Below are 21064 nucleotides of genomic sequence, written 5' to 3' on the forward strand. Positions count from 1 at the left end.
ATTATTGTATTGGGTGGGGTAATTAGGTTGGACAAAGAGTATGATTTATTGACTAGTATGTCAAGGGCATGGAGTATCAATATTATGCAAATATTGTGAGGATTTTGCTCTTGCTGTGGGCTATGATTGTTTTCCATTGTCTTTTTTTGTCCTTTTTTTTGTTTGTTTTTTTCCATGGAGGGACTCATTTCTGTGAATCGAGGAGCTGGGTTTATGTCCATTGAGAGGACCTCAGAAGCAGAATCTTCAGAGGATGTAATGGACTCTGGAGCACCTGTTCTGGGACTGACTTCTATTAGATTGGACGTTGGATGCCAAATGGGCCTGTATTTGGAGGATGGGGCAAGACTTCAGTGCTGGGGTTCTTCTGTCACAGGAATCGGAAATGTTGGAAGGAGGGGGAGGTTTGTATTGTCTTGCATCAGTATGGTCTCTGTTTTTGACTATTGTATGTTGTTGTTTATGTTTCTTTGTATGTTCTGTTGTCTGCCTTTGTTGTTATGACAGTTGGAGTTTTTAATAAAAGATCTCAGAGGGCCAGTAACCCTCTGACATGGTCTTTTGGCCAAAATGCCTTCATCTTCAATTACAGAAGAGTCTTTTCTGCCATGAAGTTGATTAAGGTTAACTTAATGTGATCTCAAAAATCTGATTCTAGCGGAAAAAGAACCGATTCTCTCTGTTTGGTATAAAATTTAGTTCTGCTAATATATTAAGTTGCCCCAGGGAGCAATAGCATTTTTACTATTAAACTCAGGCAGAAGCCCATCTGTCACAGACTTCCCTCCTTGACAGCTAACTCTGTACCCAAATAGGAGCCCTTTCAGCAGAAAAGAGCTTTTAAAGAGTGTTCTCTTGCTTCTCCCAGTCTAGTCACCATCAGACCTGCAACACTTCCTACATGTTGACAGGACAGGGGGGCAGGGCCAGCTGGGGCAGTTACTCATTTATCTCCTATTTTAAGGACCTCTGAATAGCAAGCATCTCACTAATCCTTACTGACTTAGCCTCCCGGGAGAACATCAGTGAGATGACGACTTGCCATCCCCACTTCTAGCACCTTTGTCCACCCTGGCACAGAGAGGCATTAGATCTATTTATTATTCACATATTTACTGAGCATATTCAACCCATCTGCCATGATATGCACTGTCTGACTGCAGGTTACTGACTGAAGTTTAAGATGTTGGCTTTGACCTATAAAGTCTTAACTTTCTCAGTTCTTATCTACTTAAGACACTGCATCGCTCCTCAGGCTATGCCATTGCAGCTGCCATCAGCAGAGGTGCGTGAGCTGCAGCCTCACTGGCATACATGAGAAGGGGCTATTGATAGTGCATTCTCGATCCCTCCCTGTCATTTTGGAATTGGCTTTGCTTCCTCCTCCCACACCTTGGTCCATAACAGTCCGAACTTGGTGTCCTTTCAGGGCACACTGCAAAATTAATCTTCTTCCCCACCAGGCATTTGATGATGATGAATGGGGAGTCAGGGTCTAAAATAGGTGAAGGACTTAATTTTTCAAGTTACTTGGTTCTCTGTGGTGAGTTACACTGCATTGTACTCTAGTTAGGTTTGGCCACTGAGGCCCCCGTTCCAAAAAGCATCCCTAATTCAGGTAATTGCCTAAGCAAAGCTTAACTTTAAGTTTGTGCTCTGAATTGGGGCCTGATTTGATTGGTGGTCTTTTTGTTTGGTTGGTTGGTTTTCAAGTTAAGGCAATAGTGTCCAGAGGGCAGGCACCTCTTTTCCAGCATTTGTATAAATCCAAATAATTAATGTGATGCTGCAAATATTTCTATCATTGTTATTCACAAGGTTATTTCTATTAACTGTAAATGAGTCATGTGATTTCCCCATCCCCCAGTTAATTTATTCTTTGCTTCTAAATAAAGATGTTACAATAGACCAGGTTGTATAATGTGGGAATCAAACAGCCAATATTTAATTTGAATCTTTTCTTGAAGTTCCTTATAAAAATAATTTGGTGACTATAACTCGACCAGCTCTGCTGTACAATCAGGTTAATGCAATAATTGGGTTTCATGCAGAAAGCTGAACAAATGTTCTAATACATAATGATAGCTTTTTGTACGACATATTTTGCTATCCCTGGTCATTTGTATGTTTATAGCTCAGCACTGTTGGAACATTTTATTTTCACATCTATCAAGAACATTTCAGGGCTGAACAAATACAGCAGATTCAGCAGCAGTTCGAATACAGCTGCTACAGTTCACCCTTTAGAAAGCTTCTGAAGGAGTTGGCACAGTTTTGAAATATTAAAAGGTCTTCTAAAGCCAGAAGAAAAAACTGAAATGTAAAATCAAGAGTCTGGTCTGGCTGAGTGGATTAAAGTACTTGCCTTTTATTCCTGGGACCTAAATCTTTCAAGTCAATATGTGGTACAAAATGTCCTTGACGATCAGCAGCTAGTAGATGTGAATCTACATCAGTAGAAGTAATATATAATTCACACTGTGACATAGGAAGGAATTGAAGTGTAGGCTAAAAGGTAAGGGAGCACTGTAGCTTGCTTAGAAGTGGACCTGCATCATACCACCTGCTTCAAACCCCTAACACATGGGCCGGTTCAGTTCCCCATTTGGATCTGGATGTTTCAACTTAGGCTCTGCTGCTCTCTCTTAGGTATTTATATGGGCCCTATTACCATAGTATTTGAGCAACTTCTAACCTTTGATGCACTTGTCCTCACAACAGCCCTTTGATGTAGGGACGGACTGAGGCAGAAAGAGACTAAGTAACTACCCTGAGATCACACAGGAAGCATTTGCCAGAGCAGGGAATTGAACCTGTGTCTCCCAGGCTAGCACCCTGAACACTGAGCCAGCCTTCCTCTCTGCATTTACCAGTTTGTGAGATTGTGTGAGCAATAAACCCTCCCACTGAATTATTAGTAAAGCCCATAGGGTCTGAGTCTTGGATTCAGTATGATTTGCCATAATGTCTAAGGATAAAAAAGACCTATTAGACCATCCAGCCTAACTCGATGTCAGTGCAGGATTGTTCCCAATTGCACATTTCTACCCGCTCATATTTTCAATTTGAAAAATGGTTGGGCTTCCATGCCCCTCCTTGGGACACAGCCTCAGTGGAGGAAGTTTATGTCACAGCTCCAGTCCATTGCTTCCTCCAGGCCACACAATGGAGTCAGGTGCTGGATAACCATGTGTTTTAAGCCTCCAGAGCCTGAATGGGCCCACCCACTTCCCCAGTCTTAGGGGCCCTAGGCACATGCTCGGCATGCATACCCTCTATCTAGCAAATTCTCCTAAGAGTTGGAAAGCAGCTGCCTAGCCCCTGGGTTTAGTGCTAACCTTTCAGACACATCCACAGCTTAAACACACCCTCTTCCAGAATCACACTAAGGGTATGAATCTTTTGAGTTACAGAGTAACTGTCTCAGTAGGCATGTGGTGTCACACAACACATACAGCCAGGCTTTGCACAGGTTCCAACACCGCTGGTCTTTTACTTAATCACACAAGAAGTACACAGAGTACAGATAATTTAGAAAACAACAAACATCTTACACCCAAAGCCCCTTACTAACCTACCCTTCCCTTGAGAGTCCTTGGGGATCATCTCAATTCAGGTAGATGGGCAGGGTCCCCTGCCTCATCAGGCTTCTATACACTGAGTTGCTTCTCCCTGGTCTTCCAGCCCAGCTGGCCTTCTCTTGAAAAGTCTGTGCCCATCGTCTCTCCCACGCAAGTTTCCTGTTCCTATCCTACCACCACCACTTCCGTTTCTTTGTTCTGTGTTTGGTAACTTTCCAGTATCTCCACTCCCCCCTCCCTTCAGACAAGAGGAAGAAGTATTTCTCATAGTTGAAGCAAGCCCATCTTCCCAAGGTGCTTTGCCTTGAATAAGCAGTGTTTGGGTTCTAATGACCCACCCTTGTACCTGGTCTGGCAGAGATATGACAGAACCTTGACAGGAATGGTGGAATCCACAAACATAGACAGAGGGGCATTTACAATATAGCAATTTTCACAGCAACTTCACAATATCGACCAGAATTTATAAATTGGGCAGATTCCCTAAATCATCACATTTCTCCCTCCTCAAATAAGAGCAGGGCTGGGGTACCCCTCAGGGTGGATCTTACACCCCTTTTTGTGATAGCATCTGCTATTCCTATTTATTAATTCATACTTCACATCTTCAGTGGGATTCTGGGAGAGGGTTTGTTTAAGCTACAGAGGTATCTTGGGGATCAGCACTATTCACAGGGGTTTAAAGGTAGGTTGGATGAGGGACTCCATTTCTGTGAAGCAGTAGAAGACTAGAAAATCGATACCCAGAAAATAGTGCTGCAGCTTGCTGAGACCCAGAGAAGCTTAAAACACCTGGAACCCAGTAGTTAGATTCTCTCACACCAGTCTAATGAGTGGCTTGTGAAAGTTTAGCCTTATATTTACCCTAAAATTTTCCTTTTTCCAATTTTATTCTATTACTCCTAATTATGTCCCTGTGATAGGGCCACACTGTGAAAGCCTGATATTAAAAGGCTATTGAACTCATTTGATATGCATTGTAACAGGCTGACTTGCCCCTAATAGATAAGGGCGAGCTGGCCCCAGGCCTCCCCGTCCTTAATCAGACCCAGCTGGGAAATAGGAACAAATGATTATAAAAAGCCATCTCAGAGGCTCAGCCAAGAAGGAACTATATATTACAGATGGGCTCCTGCAGTAGGCTCTGAAGCAGGGGGACATCCGCCCGTCCTCTTTTCAGTATTGAGAAAGGCAAGGGGAAAGCCTCTGGGAGCTGTAGCCCACAGTGGGCAGAGGAACTGCTTTTTGATTTGCTGTTTGGTCTAAGTTTTATATTGAAGAATAAAACGGTGCGCTGAAAGAGACTTGTGTATGGCCATGAGTCCTTCCTGCGCTGGGGAAAGAGGCCAGCAATCTACAGTGTATATTTATGGGCATGCAAGTAATTATATTCCTGGCTAAATTAGGCAGAAAAAAATGCTTCTTGCAGGAACTAAAAATGGGGGAGGGGGGAGTAAGTAATGCAAATCCCCAGTACTGAAACAATGAGGTAACAGAACTTTTGAAATTTCAGACCTTCCCCTTTCTTTCCTCCCCCTCGAGACTTAATAGCACACAGACTGGTTTGATCTGGTTCAAAGGCCTTGGCAGACAAAGCACATGAAACTGTATTAAATAGCAGCCTCTGACCCCGGGGAAAGAGAATTCATCCAATCAGTGACAGGCCCTGAAGGAGTTTAGACCCACCAGGGTCTCTGTTTGGAAGATGAGTGACCGCCTGGTAAGCCAGGCATTCATGCAAGCGGTCTCTCATTTTATGATAAACAATTTTCATAAATTTCATTCCATAAACAATTTTTCTCTGAGATGATTTTTGTTCTGAATAAATAGCACATTGGTTTAGGAGAGTCGGCTGGTCACTAGATATAATCCTGTCTTTTCCCAGGAGAGAAGAGACCATGCAAATGTATTAGACCTGTTGTGGCAATCACAGTGAATGGCAGGGTCTGCAGCCTTAGGCCCCCAGTCCAGAGGGAAAGAATTGTGGGATTCCACTCTGTAAAAGGTGAGGACTGGAGGCCTGAGAGCACGAGAGGGTCGGACGTGCAGTTAACCCAGGATTGTGACAGATTTCTCCCCTCACAAGTTTACACTAAATTATCTGTCTCCTTCTCTGGTCACTCAATAAAGCTAGACAAAGGAGCTAAGTGCCCAAGATTAGAAATACAAGTAAACTCTGATTAGCTGAATGTTGCAGGGGAGATTTGAAAGATTTGGAAAACTTGAGCTTTCAATAAACATTTTTTTTTAAATCATAGAAACATAGGGCTGGAAGGGACCCTGAGAGATCAGAAATCGATCCCCCTGCCATGAGGCAGAACCGTAAGCCCCTCACTGACAGGTGTTTGTCTAACCAGTTCTTAAAACCCTCCAACGATGGGGGCTCCCCAACTTCCCTTTGTAACCTATTCCAATACTTAAACGTACCCTTATAGTTAGAAAGATTTTCCTAATATCTAACCTAAATCTCCCTTGCTACAGATTAAACAGATTATTTTTTGGTCACACCTTCAGTGGACATGGAGGACAACTTTCCTCTTTATAGCAGCCCTTAACATATTTGAAGACTGCTATCAGGTCCCCCTCCGTCTTCTTTTCTCAAGAATAAACATCTTGTTAATTTCAGACCAACTCTACAATTTAGTAAGGTCATTTTGAATTCTTATCCTGTCCTCCAAAGGACTAGCAAGCCCTTCCAGCTTGGTGTCATCTGCAATTTTATAAAAGTACTCTCCACTCCGTTATCCAAGTCATTAATAAAAACATTAACTAGTACCAGACCAAGGACAGATTCCTGCAGGACCCCACTAAATATGTCCCCCCAGTTTCACAGTGAACCGCTGATAACTACTCTTTGAGCATGGTCTTTCAACCACTTGTGCACCCACTTTATAGCAATTTCATCTAGACCGAATTTCCCGAGTCTGCTTATAGGAATGTCATGTGAGACTTTGTCAAAAGCCTTACTAAAAGCAATGTATATCACAGCTACAGCTCCTCCACATTCATGAGACCAGTAACCCTGACAGAGAAGGAAATTAGGTTGATTTGTTCATGATAAATCCATTCTGGCTATTCCTTATTGTTCCATTATCCTCTAGGTGCTTACAAATTGATTCTTTAATATTGTTTTCTAGTGTCTTTTCAAAGTTAGACTAACTGGTCTATAATTCCCATGGTCCTCTTTGTTCCCCTTTTCAAATATAGGTACTATGTTTGCCCATCTCTAGTGTTATTGGACTCCCTCATCTGCCATGAGTTCTCAAATATATTCACGAATGGTTTTTAGATTGCTTCGGCTAGCTCCTTAAATATTGTAGTATGCATTTTGTCAGGCCCTACCACCTTGAATACATTTAACTTATCTAAATATTCTTTACCCTGTTCTTCCCCCTATACTGGCTTGCATTCCTTCCCCCTTGTTGTTTTAGTATCAATTGTGTTAAGCATCTAATCACCATTAACTTTTTTTAGTGAAGATTGAAGTAAAATGGTCATTAAACACTTCAGCCTTCTTGGCCCTCACCTATTTTTTCCCCATCTTGGATTCAGATGCCAAATACAAATTCAAGTGATATGAAACTTGGTTAAAATATGTGTGAACATAAATGAATTTGCCTGTTTCAGCAAGTACTAAGTAATCCCCCTATTTATTATTTGTACTACTGTAGCCTTCAAAGACCCCAACTAACATTGTGGTAGGCACTGTGCAATTACATGGTAATAGAGTCTGTTTCTGCTACAAAGAGTTTGCCATCTAAGTAAACAAATAGATCTGGTTAAAAATGATATTTTGAACCATGCTCCTTGATCACACTACATCTCCCATGGGAGTCAATGACAATAATGCATCATGAGAGACGTAGTCCAGCTGGGGGAGATCATCCCATAAAGGAGAATGGGAATATGAGACAATTGACCTTCTAGTCCCAGGAAGCACTGTGATTGCATATCGAAATCCAAATAGTTCATTTTTGGACAAAATAGTTGGTTTTGGATTTTTAACAAAAAACGTTTTTTTCCCCCCACAGAAATGAGGCTGTTTTCTTGTCACATTTCATTAAGTGAAAAATCCAAATTTCCACTGAGGAAGTTATGATGCAAAATGTTTGTCCAGCCCTATAGACAAGACAGGCAAAAAGTCAGAGAAAGGAAGTATCCTTAGAGCCAGTCAAAAATGGAATGTCCATCCTACGGGCAAGTCTGCTATTTCAAAATTTGTTCAGTCCCTAACTGCCATGAAAAGTCAAGATTTTGGAATATTTCACAAAATGAAATGTTGCAAAATATTTCATTCTGACCTTATCAAAACACTTTAGCTTTGATAATCATAATCATATTTTAACATAAAAGTTCATCTTGTTCCCCAGAAAATACCCTGAGGGCAAGCAAAAGACCTAGTGTGAGAAAGGAAGCTGCTACATGACTAGACATAATGGTGGCCTCATTGGGATTTTTGCAAGTAGAATTACCTGTGTGTAGCCTTGCTCTTCTTTGTGCCATCTCTGTTGAATGTAACCGGGACTTGTGTATCTCTTGTCAATGCATAAGTGAGAGTAGCAGCCTTCTGAGACCTGGAAAGAGAGTAACAAACAACCTGGATCTGTGGGTCACAATTTCCTTTTTTCCAGTGGAAAATCCAAAATCTGATACCACTCAACATAGGGGCCACAATATCCATTTGATCCACCTTACTAAAATAAAATAATAAAAAAAATAAATAAAAAATCATTCCCTTCCTTGTTTACTTACACCCTTCTAACAAGACGCATAAGTAATTATATTTGTCCCAGTTGTTTTTTAAAATGTCCTTGATTGTCTAAATCATATGCTTCAAATTATTCTATTTAAATTTCTAAGTGTGTAATACACATGGCAAAGAAAACAAAGCAGGTACCATATTAAGCTTTAATTTGTTTGTAAGAATTCATTTGCTCCTCCTTTATCAGACCTATACTTACTCCTCATCTGTAAACTCTCCATAAGATTTGTATTTCTCAGCACCTACTTCGTCATGGAAATGGTTAGCTTAATGAATTGAGTACATAGACTTTACTTGGATTGTAAACTCTTTAGGGCAGGGCCTGTCATTATTGTACAACCAGTAGCACAATGAGGTCTCAGTCCATGACTAGGCTCCTAAGTACTACAATAATACAAATAATTCTTAATAAATATGGAAACACAGGTACCAGATCAGAAAAAAAAAAGTAACAAATACAGCCCAGTGTTTGCACATTTGCATTCTCCTTTGCCCCCCATAATCTCCATTTATAATAAAAAAGGAGCTTTTAAAGTAGATGAATCAAAGCATACTGATGCCCATTTGTGCCCCCTTCGGGCTAACTCATTCCAGCAATTTTCATTTGACTAAGTGCATTGAAGATTTGCAGGAGACATTAAAACTTAGTGGTGTGACAATGTTTTGGAGGTGTATTAGTTTAGTTGGCTTTCACGCTGACTCTGTAGTGATAAAAATGAGATGAACCAGTAGGTAAAATATAGATATAAGTATAATAACCAATCTGCTTCTCTTCCTACCCATCCCTGGCTTCATGATGCTGAAACTCTCAGTGCTTCAGCCTAGGGAAAGAAATCGTTCCATAATCCTACAAGAGAGTTTACAATCTGCCACACAAATCAAAGTAATATGGTAATCAGCAGATAAGCACAATAACACATGTGGTGTTAAATGAAATCTCTTGTTCTCTCATGGGGGAAAAAAGGAGAGAGACTTATTTGTTCAATATACATTATAAAATTATTGAGGGGTTTTCAAATAAAGCATTTTATATCCTTATCTTTCACTGTTTGTGAAATTTATTGATGAATAATTTATAATAGTGTCTCAGTGATTCTCCTCTGTATATAAAAATATAATCTGATATAATTATGTATCATCATAGTAGTAATAATAAAAGAAAACCACACTAGGGATGGCTAAAACATATACTGCTTTATAAAAAAGTCCAATAGACATGGTATGAATTTATACAAAGTGAATTTTAGGGCTTAAGATGTTTTTATTCACAGAATTGTTTCCAGGCATTTAACTGGCCTCCTACTAGTATGGGAACTTGCACAGAAGATGAAGGATAGATAGGACTGTCTTTGGTTAAAGGGATAATTGGATGATCATATATAGTTGTTCTGGAATTCCAGTTATTATGGAAATACATTAGTCACCAGAAGTTTGACTAGTGTTATTCGTTGAAGACAGAGGGAGTTAGATTATTTGTGTGTCCACCACATCAATTAATACATTCAGCACAGTCTGTTCAATTGGTTTGTTTTTTAATTCAGTCAAGGTCTTTTTGTTCATGTCAAGGTTCCTCCCCCACTCTGAACTCTAGGGTACAGATGTGGGGACCTGCATGAAAAACCTCCCAAGCTTATCTTTACCAGCTTAGGTCAAAACTTCCCCAAGGTACAAAATATTCCACCCTTTGTCCTTGGATTGGCCACTACCATCACCAAACTAATACTGGTTACTGGGGAAGAGCTGTTTGGACGTGTCCTTCCCCCCAAAATACTTCCCAAAACCTTGCACCCCACTTCCTGGACAAGGTTTAGTAAAAAGCCTCACCAATTTGCCTAGGTGACTACAGACCCAGACCCTTGGATCTGAGAACAATGAAAAAGCATTCAGTTTCTTACAAGAAGACTTTTAATAAAAATAGAAGTAAATAGAAATAAAGAAATCCCCCCTGTAAAATCAGGATGGTAGATACCTTACAGGGTAATTAGATTCAAAACATAGAGAACCCCTCTAGGCAAAACCTTAAGTTACAAAAAAGATACACAGACAGAAATAGTTATTCTATTCAGCACAATTCTTTTCTCAGCCATTTAAAGAAATCATAATCTAACACATACCTAGCTAGATTACTTACTAAAAGTTCTAAGGCTCCATTCCTGGTCTATCCCCGACAGAAACCAGCATATAGACAGACACAGACCCTTTGTTTCTCTCCCTCCTCCCAGCTTTTGAAAGTATCTTGTCTCCTCATTGGTCATTTTGGTCAGGTGCCAGCGAGGTTACCTTTAGCTTCTTAACCCTTTACAGGTGAGAGGAGCTTTCCCCTGGCCAGGAGGGATTTCAAAGGGGTTTACCCTTCCCTTTATATTTATGACAGTTTGTTTTTGGTTTTTTGTTTGTTTTGTTCCCTGAACCTGGTGGAGAAGTACATAAGGACCATTTCTAGGGAGACTACAATTTATATTTGCTGTCCTGGGATAGGTTCACAGCAGGGTAAGGATGATGGTCATACTGCACAAATGAGTGAGACAAGGTGTGTGGGGTAATATCTGTTATTCGACCAGCTTCTGTTAGTGAGTGAGACAAGCTTTCCAGCCACACAGGATATGACTACACAGCAATGTAAACCTAGGGTTAGTGGGACTCAAGTCAGCTGACCCGTGTCAGGGAACCCTGGGCTGGAGTGTCTACACAGCAATTTTAACCCTAGATTAAGGATATTCTGACCCATGCTTGAACCCTAGGGCTCTGGTGTCCACACTGCACTGCACAGACCTGAGTCAAAGTAACTTATCTCAGAGTGCCTAGTGCCTCATCCCCAGTGTAAACACTCTTGCCCTATGAATGTGTGACACAGTGGGAAAACTCTACTGCCCCCCCGTTTCCTAACTGTGATGGTGCTATTGATGGGACTCAGGTACCCATAAGTATATAAACTGTATCATTTAGCTCCTTTGCTGGCTGTCTTAGTAGAATGACTGGAGTTTGAGAAGGCTTTATAGTGTCCTGCCATCTAATCTGAGAATTGGGCTCCCACCTCTAGGCTGAGTCACATTGGCAGGAAAATGCTCAGGTGCACCCGTTCTGAGGAAAATTAGGACATCAGTCTTCACAGCTGTCAAACTATTAAAACGAAACTTGGCAATTCTTAATGTTTAAAATGGGCTGCTCAATGAAGGTGTTTTTGTTTCGTTGGCTTTTTTTATTTATTTTTGTCTGTTTGTTTTGGAGTTTGACATAAAATGCAGGTTTCCGAGGAATGACACACACACACTCCATGCTGTGTGTGTCCCCAGGGCCTGGGGTCGCAGTGTGCTCCAAACTGCCTGCCTCTGCCATGGGAGGCAGAGCTGAGGGATCCTTAAGAGGCTGTGGGAACGTTCTGAGGCTGGCTCCCACTCACCACTACCTGGGAATTTCTGCACATGTAGCACCAGGGAGGGCCGGGGGTGGGGGGGGCAGAGAACAGAGTGGGGACCAAGGGGCTGCTCTGCAGGGGGCGGGAGCCACTGGGGAGTTATTGGTCATCTTCCCGCAGCCGTGCTGAGCCAGGAGATCTGCCACTCCCCTTTCCTGCGGGGCAGCCTCTTAGTCCCCCGTTCGCTCTCCGGCCCTTGCTCCCGTGCCCCCCCCCACTTCCGGTGCCCTCCCTGGGGATCTATGTGCAGGGGCACCCGAGCAGCATGCACCAAAATCTGACCATGCTCTTGTGACCAGGAAGCAAGTCTCTTTGCAAAAAGCTTCTTCTGATCTGTCTCCATTGAACACCCTGCAGGCTCTCTGATAGTGTGCTTTGCAGATAGGTGTTCAGCAGAAAATGGGTTAATGCTGATCTGAGCTGCTGGCATTTGCAAAGGGAGGTGTGGGTTCCATTACAATAGAGTGCAATAGCCTGCACCACAGATATCAGTTTAGAGAGGACTAAGGAAATTGCCCCAAGGAATTCTGGGATACATCCAGACAACTTTCAGGACCCAAATCAAGCTGGGGCGAGATGCACACAGGAAAGCAATAGGGCTTAGACCCTAGGTCGCAGATTAACATGGGCTCGGACCCTCCAGCCCTGCTGGATCCTGGGAGCCTAGGTTCGAGCCCTAGGTGACCATAATTTGTGTGTGGACGGAAGGTGAGTTAGGCTTGAGCCCAGGCTTACCCACAGAACTCTTCTTCAGTTCTGCAAAAGGTACTTTGAGAATCACAGCTAAATACAAGGTGGAACAGATCATTTGATATAAGTAGTTAGCACATATTCTAAGGGACCATTCAAGGTCCTCTCTGCAGTCATAGGACAAAAAGAGGGGGTTAGTGGGTTATAAATTGTTGTAATAAGCCATAAATCCAGTGTCTTTGCTCATTCCATTATTTTTAGAGTGTAGCAAGGTTATGAATTTAAGCTCCCAGGCTTGTCTTTTGAAAGTGTTGTGTAAGTGTCCTTTGAAGATAAGGACTGATAGGGTGTTTTTGTTTTATTTTCCTGTGTGAATTCATTCAAGAGCATTGATGGTCTGGTTTCACCCATGTCGCTGTTATTGGGGCATTTAGTGCACTGGATGAGGTACACCACATGTGATAGGCATGTGTAGAACCCATGGATCTTGAAAGGTGTGTTGTTGGGTGTGCTAATTGTTGTAGCAATGGAGATATGTCTGCAGGTTTTGCATCTGTTGTTCTGGCAGGGTCTGGTGCTGCTTTGAGTTAGTGTGTCCTGGTCCGTGGGGAGCTTGCTTCTGATGAGGAGCTTGGAAAGGTCTGGGGGGGGATTCAGAAAAAAAATTCTTTCAGGATGGAATCCCCATTAAGTATGGATTGTAGTTGTTTGATGATATCCTGTGTGGGTTCCACTGTGTGGTGGTAGGTGACAACCAGGGATGAGCAGACGGAAAGGGTTTTATTTCTGTATTGAAGCAGGTTATCTCAGGGTATTTGGGAGACCCGTCCATGACACAATCTACTGCTCTGGTGAATCATCCTTGTTTGGTGAAGGCAGTTTTAAGTGTGTTAAGGTGTAGATCCTGGGCTTTCTTGTTGGAGAATATTCTGTGGTATCTGAGTGCCTGGCTGTAGATAACAGATTTCTTGCTGTCTTTGGGTTGTTATTGGATCTGTGAAGGTAGGTGTGATGATCCATGGGTTTCATGTACATAGTTGTCTGTAGGGGTCCATTTGTTGAAGCTGGTTGTGGGTCCAGGCAGAGGAGTTGGTCCGTAAAAGATATTACCTAGCCTATCTTGTCTCTTTAATATCCTGAGACCAACATGGCTACAACTACACTACCTACTATTTAAATGGTATTTGCATGATGGGTTCCCATTAAGGATCTGATTATCAGCACTTGTTTCCTAAACATAATTACTTATATCGTTAGAGAGCAGACACAAAGCAACCTGTCTTTCCAATGTGGAAGATCTATGCATTCTGAGCGACAATCACTGCAACACAGAGGGCTAAATTCAAAGGGGGTGTGTAAGTTAGACTCCCTTCCACTAAATTATTTTCTTTTATGCTCAGTTAGATTCCCTGAGAGCTACTTATATCTATTTCTAAGGAAGTCCATATTGTTCTAATTTACAGTCACAGATATTGGAAGAAGGCATAAATTGAAGAAAGATAGAGGATTCTTTAATTTCAACCTCTTACTCTTCTGCCTGGCTCCTCCATATGTAAGAGATATGCAATTTAGACATCAGTAGAGTTGATGTAATTTGCTCAACAGAAGTTTAAATTGGTGTAAAGGACCTTGAATTAGAGGCATAAATCTAAATTAGTAACTAAGAAGACAAATGATAGCAGTGGAGACCCAAATTTTCTGAACTGATTAGTGATTTTGGGTGCTCAACTTGAAACACTTAAAAGGGCTTATGTTTCAGAGGGCAAATGCTCAGCACTTTCTTTTGAAAGTCAAACATCAGGCTCCTTTAATGTACCCCAAGTTCTGCTCCCAAAAATTGAGGGACCCACAATCTCCAATCACATATGAATATTTCTGTTCAGGTTCTTATACAGCCCTCATCACTGTAGTAACGGAGCACCATCCAGAAGAGCATCTAGCATCTGTGACACATGGTTCACCCTTTCTTTCTTTCTTCCCTCCCTCCCAAGGTGGGCATTGCATAGGGATTTTCCATTATTATTATTATTTAATATTGTAAAGCTTATTTTAGATGGCACCCCCCCAATACATGTCGCTGTATCTTTATCTTAATGTTAAATTGTTGTCTTGTATGTTGTATCTGATTGGGAGGTTAACAGGAAGTCAAGCCCTGCCTGAGTGTGCTAGATTTGGTACTTGCAGTATTGTAATACTTCCTTTTTATAAATCCAAGATTGTTTAGAATATATTACATGTGTACTGCGCTCAGTATTTGGACCAGATTCTGTCATGGTATTTTAGCACTTTCTTCTTCTGGTGATGGGGACACCCCAGAGTATTACCGAGGTGTAGCCCACATCTTCACACATGGCCTCCCACAACTGAAACACAAACTTTCTGGAGCCTCAGAAAACGTGCCAGTTTGGTCAACTGTTTGGGGGAGGGACTCACATAGGTTTTTGCATTTATCCAAACCATTTCACCCTAGAACGAAAACTTACTTTATTTATAATAAGAATGATTCCTTGTAGCCAATGAACACCACACCCTCCTATGCCTATTTATATGTCATTATTGTTTTGTTGCTACAGTCAAGCTTCAGATATTACATTAAGTGGTATTACATTAAAAGGGAGGTATTACATTAAGTTTTCGTGAGGAAACTTTTAAATAGAAGACACTTTAAGGGTTATATTATAGTCCATGAACAATGGTGTAGGAAGGTTCAAATGGCAGAACGAGCGCACAGTGACTATGCTAATTGCATTTCTGGTATTGCTGCATTTCAAAAGGAAACAATATGAAGATAAAAGTGGCATGGAAAAATGTGCCTGGGAAGGAGAGACAAAAAATACCAAGGCAGTCTGAAAGGTCTGCTGTTCCAGAAGGAAATAATTCATCAAGAGGTTCATACTGAAAGGGAACAAAATAAGCAGTTTGAATTCATGTGAGTTCTTGTTCCTTTGAACAATGCAAAGCTTGTGGAAGCAAATACAGCATAGACTATGAAGTCAGCGTCATGCATTGAAGTATCTAGAATGTGCAGATGTTCTTCAGGGTAGGAATTTGTCTCTTTTTTCATGCGTTGGGGGTGATTTTTTTTAATTTTATTTTATTTATACTGAGGTGAAAAACAAGCAGAGAAGAAGCAAAGTGCCATCTAAAAAGGTATGTGGAACGCAGGACTTGAAAGGAGAAATAGAGCTCTACTTGCAGATCGGAAGCAACTCTATTTTCTCTCCCTCCCCCATCCACCCATGTTGCCAGCAGCAGTGAAAAATGGAGCAATAGCATATGCACCCTGTAGCACTATGAGCACCAAGGGGCAGGTGAAGACTTCAGACTGGGAAGTATAGCTCATGGAATGTTTTGTGGGAGAAGAGGGTTGAACAAACAACTAACTAGAGCTTGCAGTTTTCATTTCATTGTATTTACACCTATCTAGGAAGTTAATTGCACTTATTTTGACACTTATATTTCTTCGGGGACAAATCTTCTGTCCCAGAAAAGACTATGAAAAGCCACAAACTCAGTGGCACTGACAGTTTTGTTTCACAAGCAGGATGCAGAGATAGATACACTTTTCCTGCTGGAGGGCCAGTTTCCACAGAGTGTAGAAGGGCTGCCTGGTGTCAGAACAAAAGCACCTTCATTGTCAGGAGAGGCTGCCAAGGCTAAGTGAATCTACTAGCCAAACCCAAGCTCTCTAATAATCGATGCACCCTTGAAATTAAGTTCTAAGGAATCGGTACTATTGTTCAGATCCTCATGGGGAACCTACCCATGCTCGTGACTAGTCGATGGGAGATTAGTTTGTGGCAAAAGTGGATGTTAGGAGTATTAACTGTACCTTTAAGAGCAGAGCACATATTAGAGGGAACAGGATTGGGGCTAGTGAGAACCTGTTGGAAGCAATCTGGTGGTAGCTTCACCAGACACACAGTCAGTAGCTTTTGGTTCTCCTTTATCTTATGTATCTCTGTTAGTTCTAACAAAGCCTTACTTCTTAGAGTCCAGTCTGTTTCTTCTTCTTATGAATTCACAGGACAACATAGGAGACCAGAAAGAGGACAGAAGAGAGAACAGAGAAAAGGGGACTGTGGTGAAGGTGTAAAGGAGTCATCTTGGACATGGAAAAAGAAAAGGAGGACTTGTGGCACCTTAGAGACTAACATATTTATTTGAGCATAAGCTTTCGTGAGCTACAGCTCACTTCATCGGATGCAACCGATGGTTTGGTGTGAAACTGGGCATGGGGCTCATACTTAGTGGTGTCCCAGAAGGGTCTGTTCTGAGTCTGGTACCATTCAGTATTCTCATTAATGAGTTGCATAATGGAGTGGAGAGTGTGCTTATAAAATTTTTAAATGACAACAAGCTGGGAGGGATTGCACATGTAAGGCCAACAGACACAAGTTGTTGGCGGGCAGGATTGAACCAGGGACCTCTAGAGCTTAGTGCATGAGCCTCTATAGCATGAGCTAAAAGCAACCTTGCTGTTAGCTAAGGCAGTAGAGCAGACTCATTGAACTCTCTCTAAGTGGTCTAGTGCCACTAGATGGGACAGAACACCACACCCAGGAGGGATGTGGGTTACATATGCAGTTTGGAGAATAGTATTAGCATTCAAAATGACCCTGATAAATTAGAGAATTGCTCTGAAATCAACAAGATGAAATTCAATAAAGACAAGTACAAGTATTGCACTTAGGAAGGAAAAATCAAATGCACAAATACAAAAGGTGGGAAAACTGGCTAGGCAGTAGTACTGCAGAAGAGAATATGGGGATTATAGCGGATCACACATTGAATATGAGCCAACAATGCAATGCAGTTGCAAAACTGGCTAATATCATTCTGAGTATTAACAGGAATGTCATATGTAAAATACGGGAGGTAATTATTCTACTCTACTCAGCACTGGTGAGGCCTCAGCTGGAGTATTGTGTCCAATTCTGGATGCCACACTTTAAGAAAGATGTAACAAACTGGAGAGAGTCCAGAGGACAGTAACAAAAATGATAAAAGATTTAGAAAACCTGACCTATGAAGAAAGGTTTAAAAAACTGGGCACGTTTAATCTTCAGAAAAGACAGAGAGGATCTGATAAGTCTTCAAATATGTTAAGTGCTGTTATAAAGAGAATAGTGATCAATCGTTCTCCGTGTCTACTAAAGGTAGGACAAGAAGCAATGGGCTTAATCCGCTGCAAGGTCAGACATTAGGAAATGTCTTTCTAACTATAAAGATAGCTAAGCACTAGAATAGGCTTGCAAGGAAAGCTAAGGACTCTCCATCATTGGAGGTTTTTGAGAACAGGTTGGGCAAATACTTGTTAGGGGTGGTCTAGGTTTATGTGGTCTTGCCTCCTCACTGGGGGCTGGACTCGATGGTCTCTCAAGGTCCCTTCTCGCCCCACATTTCTGATTCCATGATCACTGGACTGAGCATCAAGAGACCAGGTTGTATTTCTGGCTCTGACACAGACATGCTGTGTAAACTTGGGCATGTCGCTTCATCTCTGTGCCTCTGTTTCTCATCTCACGCTTTTCTGTTTAGATGGTAAACTCTTCAGGGCAGGGACTGTCCCTTAGCATGTGTATGTATAGCAGCTAGCACAGTGGGACCCCGATCTCAGCTGGGGTCTACTGGCTCTGTTATAATACAAATTAATGAGATAACAACAATAATGTCCTCTAATTCTCCCAGACACCTTGGAAGTCATGAAAGCTGATGCAGAAAATGAGGGATAATATTTCCCAGAAGAGAATTCTGGAGCAGGAAGAGAAATGTGTTTCCAACAGAGGGGAAAATCTCTGCTTCCACAGTAGCAAAAATTAATGCCAGGCAACAGGCAATGGAATCTAGCCAAGTAGCAGCCCAAAAATAATTAAAGAAAAGCAAAAAAGCCTGCCAGAAGGAATTAAGAGAAGGCACAGATGTTGGCCAAGAGGAGAGCAAGGAGCTTATCAGTATATAGGATAGGAGCCAACAACACAAAGGATAATCTTAAAACAGATCAAACCAAGTCAGTTAATAATAAACACTGCATTGGAGGACACCTGGAGCATATGAAAAGAAACTTAATTACAGTGTTTAAATGTCCAGACTGGACTGATTAAAAAATTGCAAAAAAGTAGGAAACAAAGAGAATGTCACAGATCAAGGAGTGATCCAAGATGTAGAAGACAGACAGAAAGCACTGGCCATCAAACCTGGAGCTTTGCCCCAGAGAGCAAATGGAGAGAGGACTTACGGATTTCAAGAAATTCTTGGACCAGAAAACCTGAGGTTTCTAACTATATTAGTTAACAGTATGGGAAGAAGCAGAAAAGAAATATACTTTTGTTAAGACAAACCAAAGGCTTTTCTGCCTTTCACCCTCTAATTCCAGGACAGAATTAAAAGGCACAGGCATTCACACAGGAATACTGGCGTGTACCTGCCTGACTGGTACAAATTCCTTCAGAGATAGTCAGTAACAATTATTGATAGTTTCTCAAAAGTGCTCCAGTCATGCTCGCTAAATATTTCTAACCAGTAACAGAGTCTAAGAAAGGCAAAAACTGGGCACAATGTCTGAATCTACTCGACATAATGGAAATCCTTAGCCAGTAACTAATGGCTTGGTAGATTGCAATCCTTCCTGCTGCTACCACTGTTCTCTGCACCTGAGCAGGGAGCTTCAGCCATGAAAGTAGCACTATCAAACTGCCCTTTATTTCTCCCACCCCCCACATATGCACCCCCAGATCTACTCTGCAGATAGTGGAGTAAAAGAGAATGTCTTAGAAACACAGCATCAACTCCCACATTTTTTCCTCTACCAGGTTTTGAACCCATAACACACAGACTCACATCAGGCTTCACAAAGAATGCCACTGCATTTTTGAGAAAAAAAGTGAAAGTTTGCCTTCTACAGAAATCATATGAAGAGGCAAGAAGTGAGTGCCAAATGAGGGTAAGGGTGGGGCAGGTGCCCAAGGCCACCTGATACACATTCTTAACTGTAGAGCTCTCTGCACATGCTCAGAGATCAGCGTTAGCAGTAGACCAGCTGCTAGAACAAGTCTACCATGCACTTAATCAACCTAAAAGAAAGCAGGATGAAGGTAAACTCTTAAATTTTTTTGTTGTATTTGTTCCTGTGCAGTACAGTATATTTAAAGGAGGATCAGCAGACAGATTTAATTTGGTCTGTCCATCCAGCAAAGACATAGGTTAATTTTACTTACAGCGATCATCATTATTCTTCTTAGAGATTAGATTATACAACTGTGGAACATAACCAGCATCTACATATTTCTAACATGCCCATCAGCAAGGTGCCAGCTGAAATTCAGCTACCATACTATCTGAGCCAATAGCTGCTCCTAGAGCCCTCAGCTGTTGCCTTGCTAAAAATTCACACTTCATAAAGTAGGAACTAAATCTAGCCCTATGTGATTTATTCTTGCCTAAATTCATTTACAGCAAAAAGATTTATTTATTTCCTGCCCTCAGTATAATCTGATGGTCTCTTAGCAGCACTCTTTACAGCTGTCACAAAAGCCAATCACATCAGACAGAGAACATGCTAATGTAATCAGGGTTTCTATCAGGAAGAGATTTTGACAGATTAGAAATTATAGCTTTGTATGGATACTACCCAAGTTGTCAGCCCCTCTTTCCACAGTAACAGCAGGCTGCTCTGTTAAACTTTAAGAACACTCTTGTTTGCTCATCACATTATATAAAACCAACTTCTAACCATATCTGGTGATTTCCTACAATGAAAGACACAGAAGCAGAAGGTTAAAATCCCCATTTGGGCATTGTAATCTTCTATTAATGATGCAACCTGTACTGTACCATCTGAAACACATGAATCAACACTGAACCCACCCTGCTATCAATGGAACTCTTGCCACTAGAATTAGGTGATCTTTCTTTCTTTAAATGCTTCTTAGAGATTTTTAAAAGGCACTTTAATACTTAAGTGTAAAATTTGCATTCAAACTACTGTACAAAGAAATACTAACAATGATTTTGAAGTTATTCCTTCTAACAGAGAACACAGACTTCAGATCACACAGCATCAGTGAAGATAAAAATGTACACAACGTTTTTTCTTATTTTATTAGCAACCATTAGAAATCCACAGGGGAAACATAATGACCAGTGGAAAAAAGGGCACAGCAGCCTTGAGTGAACAAAACAGATGTTTAGTGCATATAGATATTATCTAAAACTAGCATCAGACTAGTGAGGTTGGCCATTTAGGGCATCTCCTAGGAAACCATCAGATAACATTAAAAGATATTGATTTTAACATAAAAAGAGCTGCAGGGGAAATGGGGTGCCTTTGATAGAATTGGGATGTGTTTCTAAATGCAGCAGTTCTAATTCCCATGGGGGGGGGGAGGGAACAAAGGTATTTTTAGACACGTATCATGGTTTTGCTTAAAAGGTTTGAAATGGTTGTGTGTTTCTGTATCTTGACATAACAGCCTTTAACTAGGCAGAGTAGAAAATACAGTGTAAATGCACAGCTCGGGTTTTATTCCACTGTTACAGAAAAAAAGATATCTTACAAATATCTTGCAACCTGCATGATACGTGAAGTTATTCACTTTATTTTTTTCTAGCTCTTTC

The 21064-nt window shown here is 41.3% G+C and overlaps 1 long non-coding RNA gene across 1 annotated transcript in view; it reads right to left on the bottom strand.

The window, feature by feature from the left end:
* LOC311517488 overlaps positions 1-21064 on the bottom strand; it is an 83096-nt gene that overhangs the window by 38663 nt on the left and 23369 nt on the right. The window contains exon 2 of the long non-coding RNA XR_014710716.1: positions 8054-8155. This is a non-coding gene — a long non-coding RNA (uncharacterized lncRNA). The remainder of the gene's footprint in view (positions 1-8053; positions 8156-21064) is intronic.

This window comes from Lepidochelys olivacea, assembly GCF_965140295.1.
Source record: "Lepidochelys olivacea isolate rLepOli2 genome assembly, chromosome: 3".
Taxonomy (NCBI): domain Eukaryota; kingdom Metazoa; phylum Chordata; order Testudines; family Cheloniidae; genus Lepidochelys; species Lepidochelys olivacea.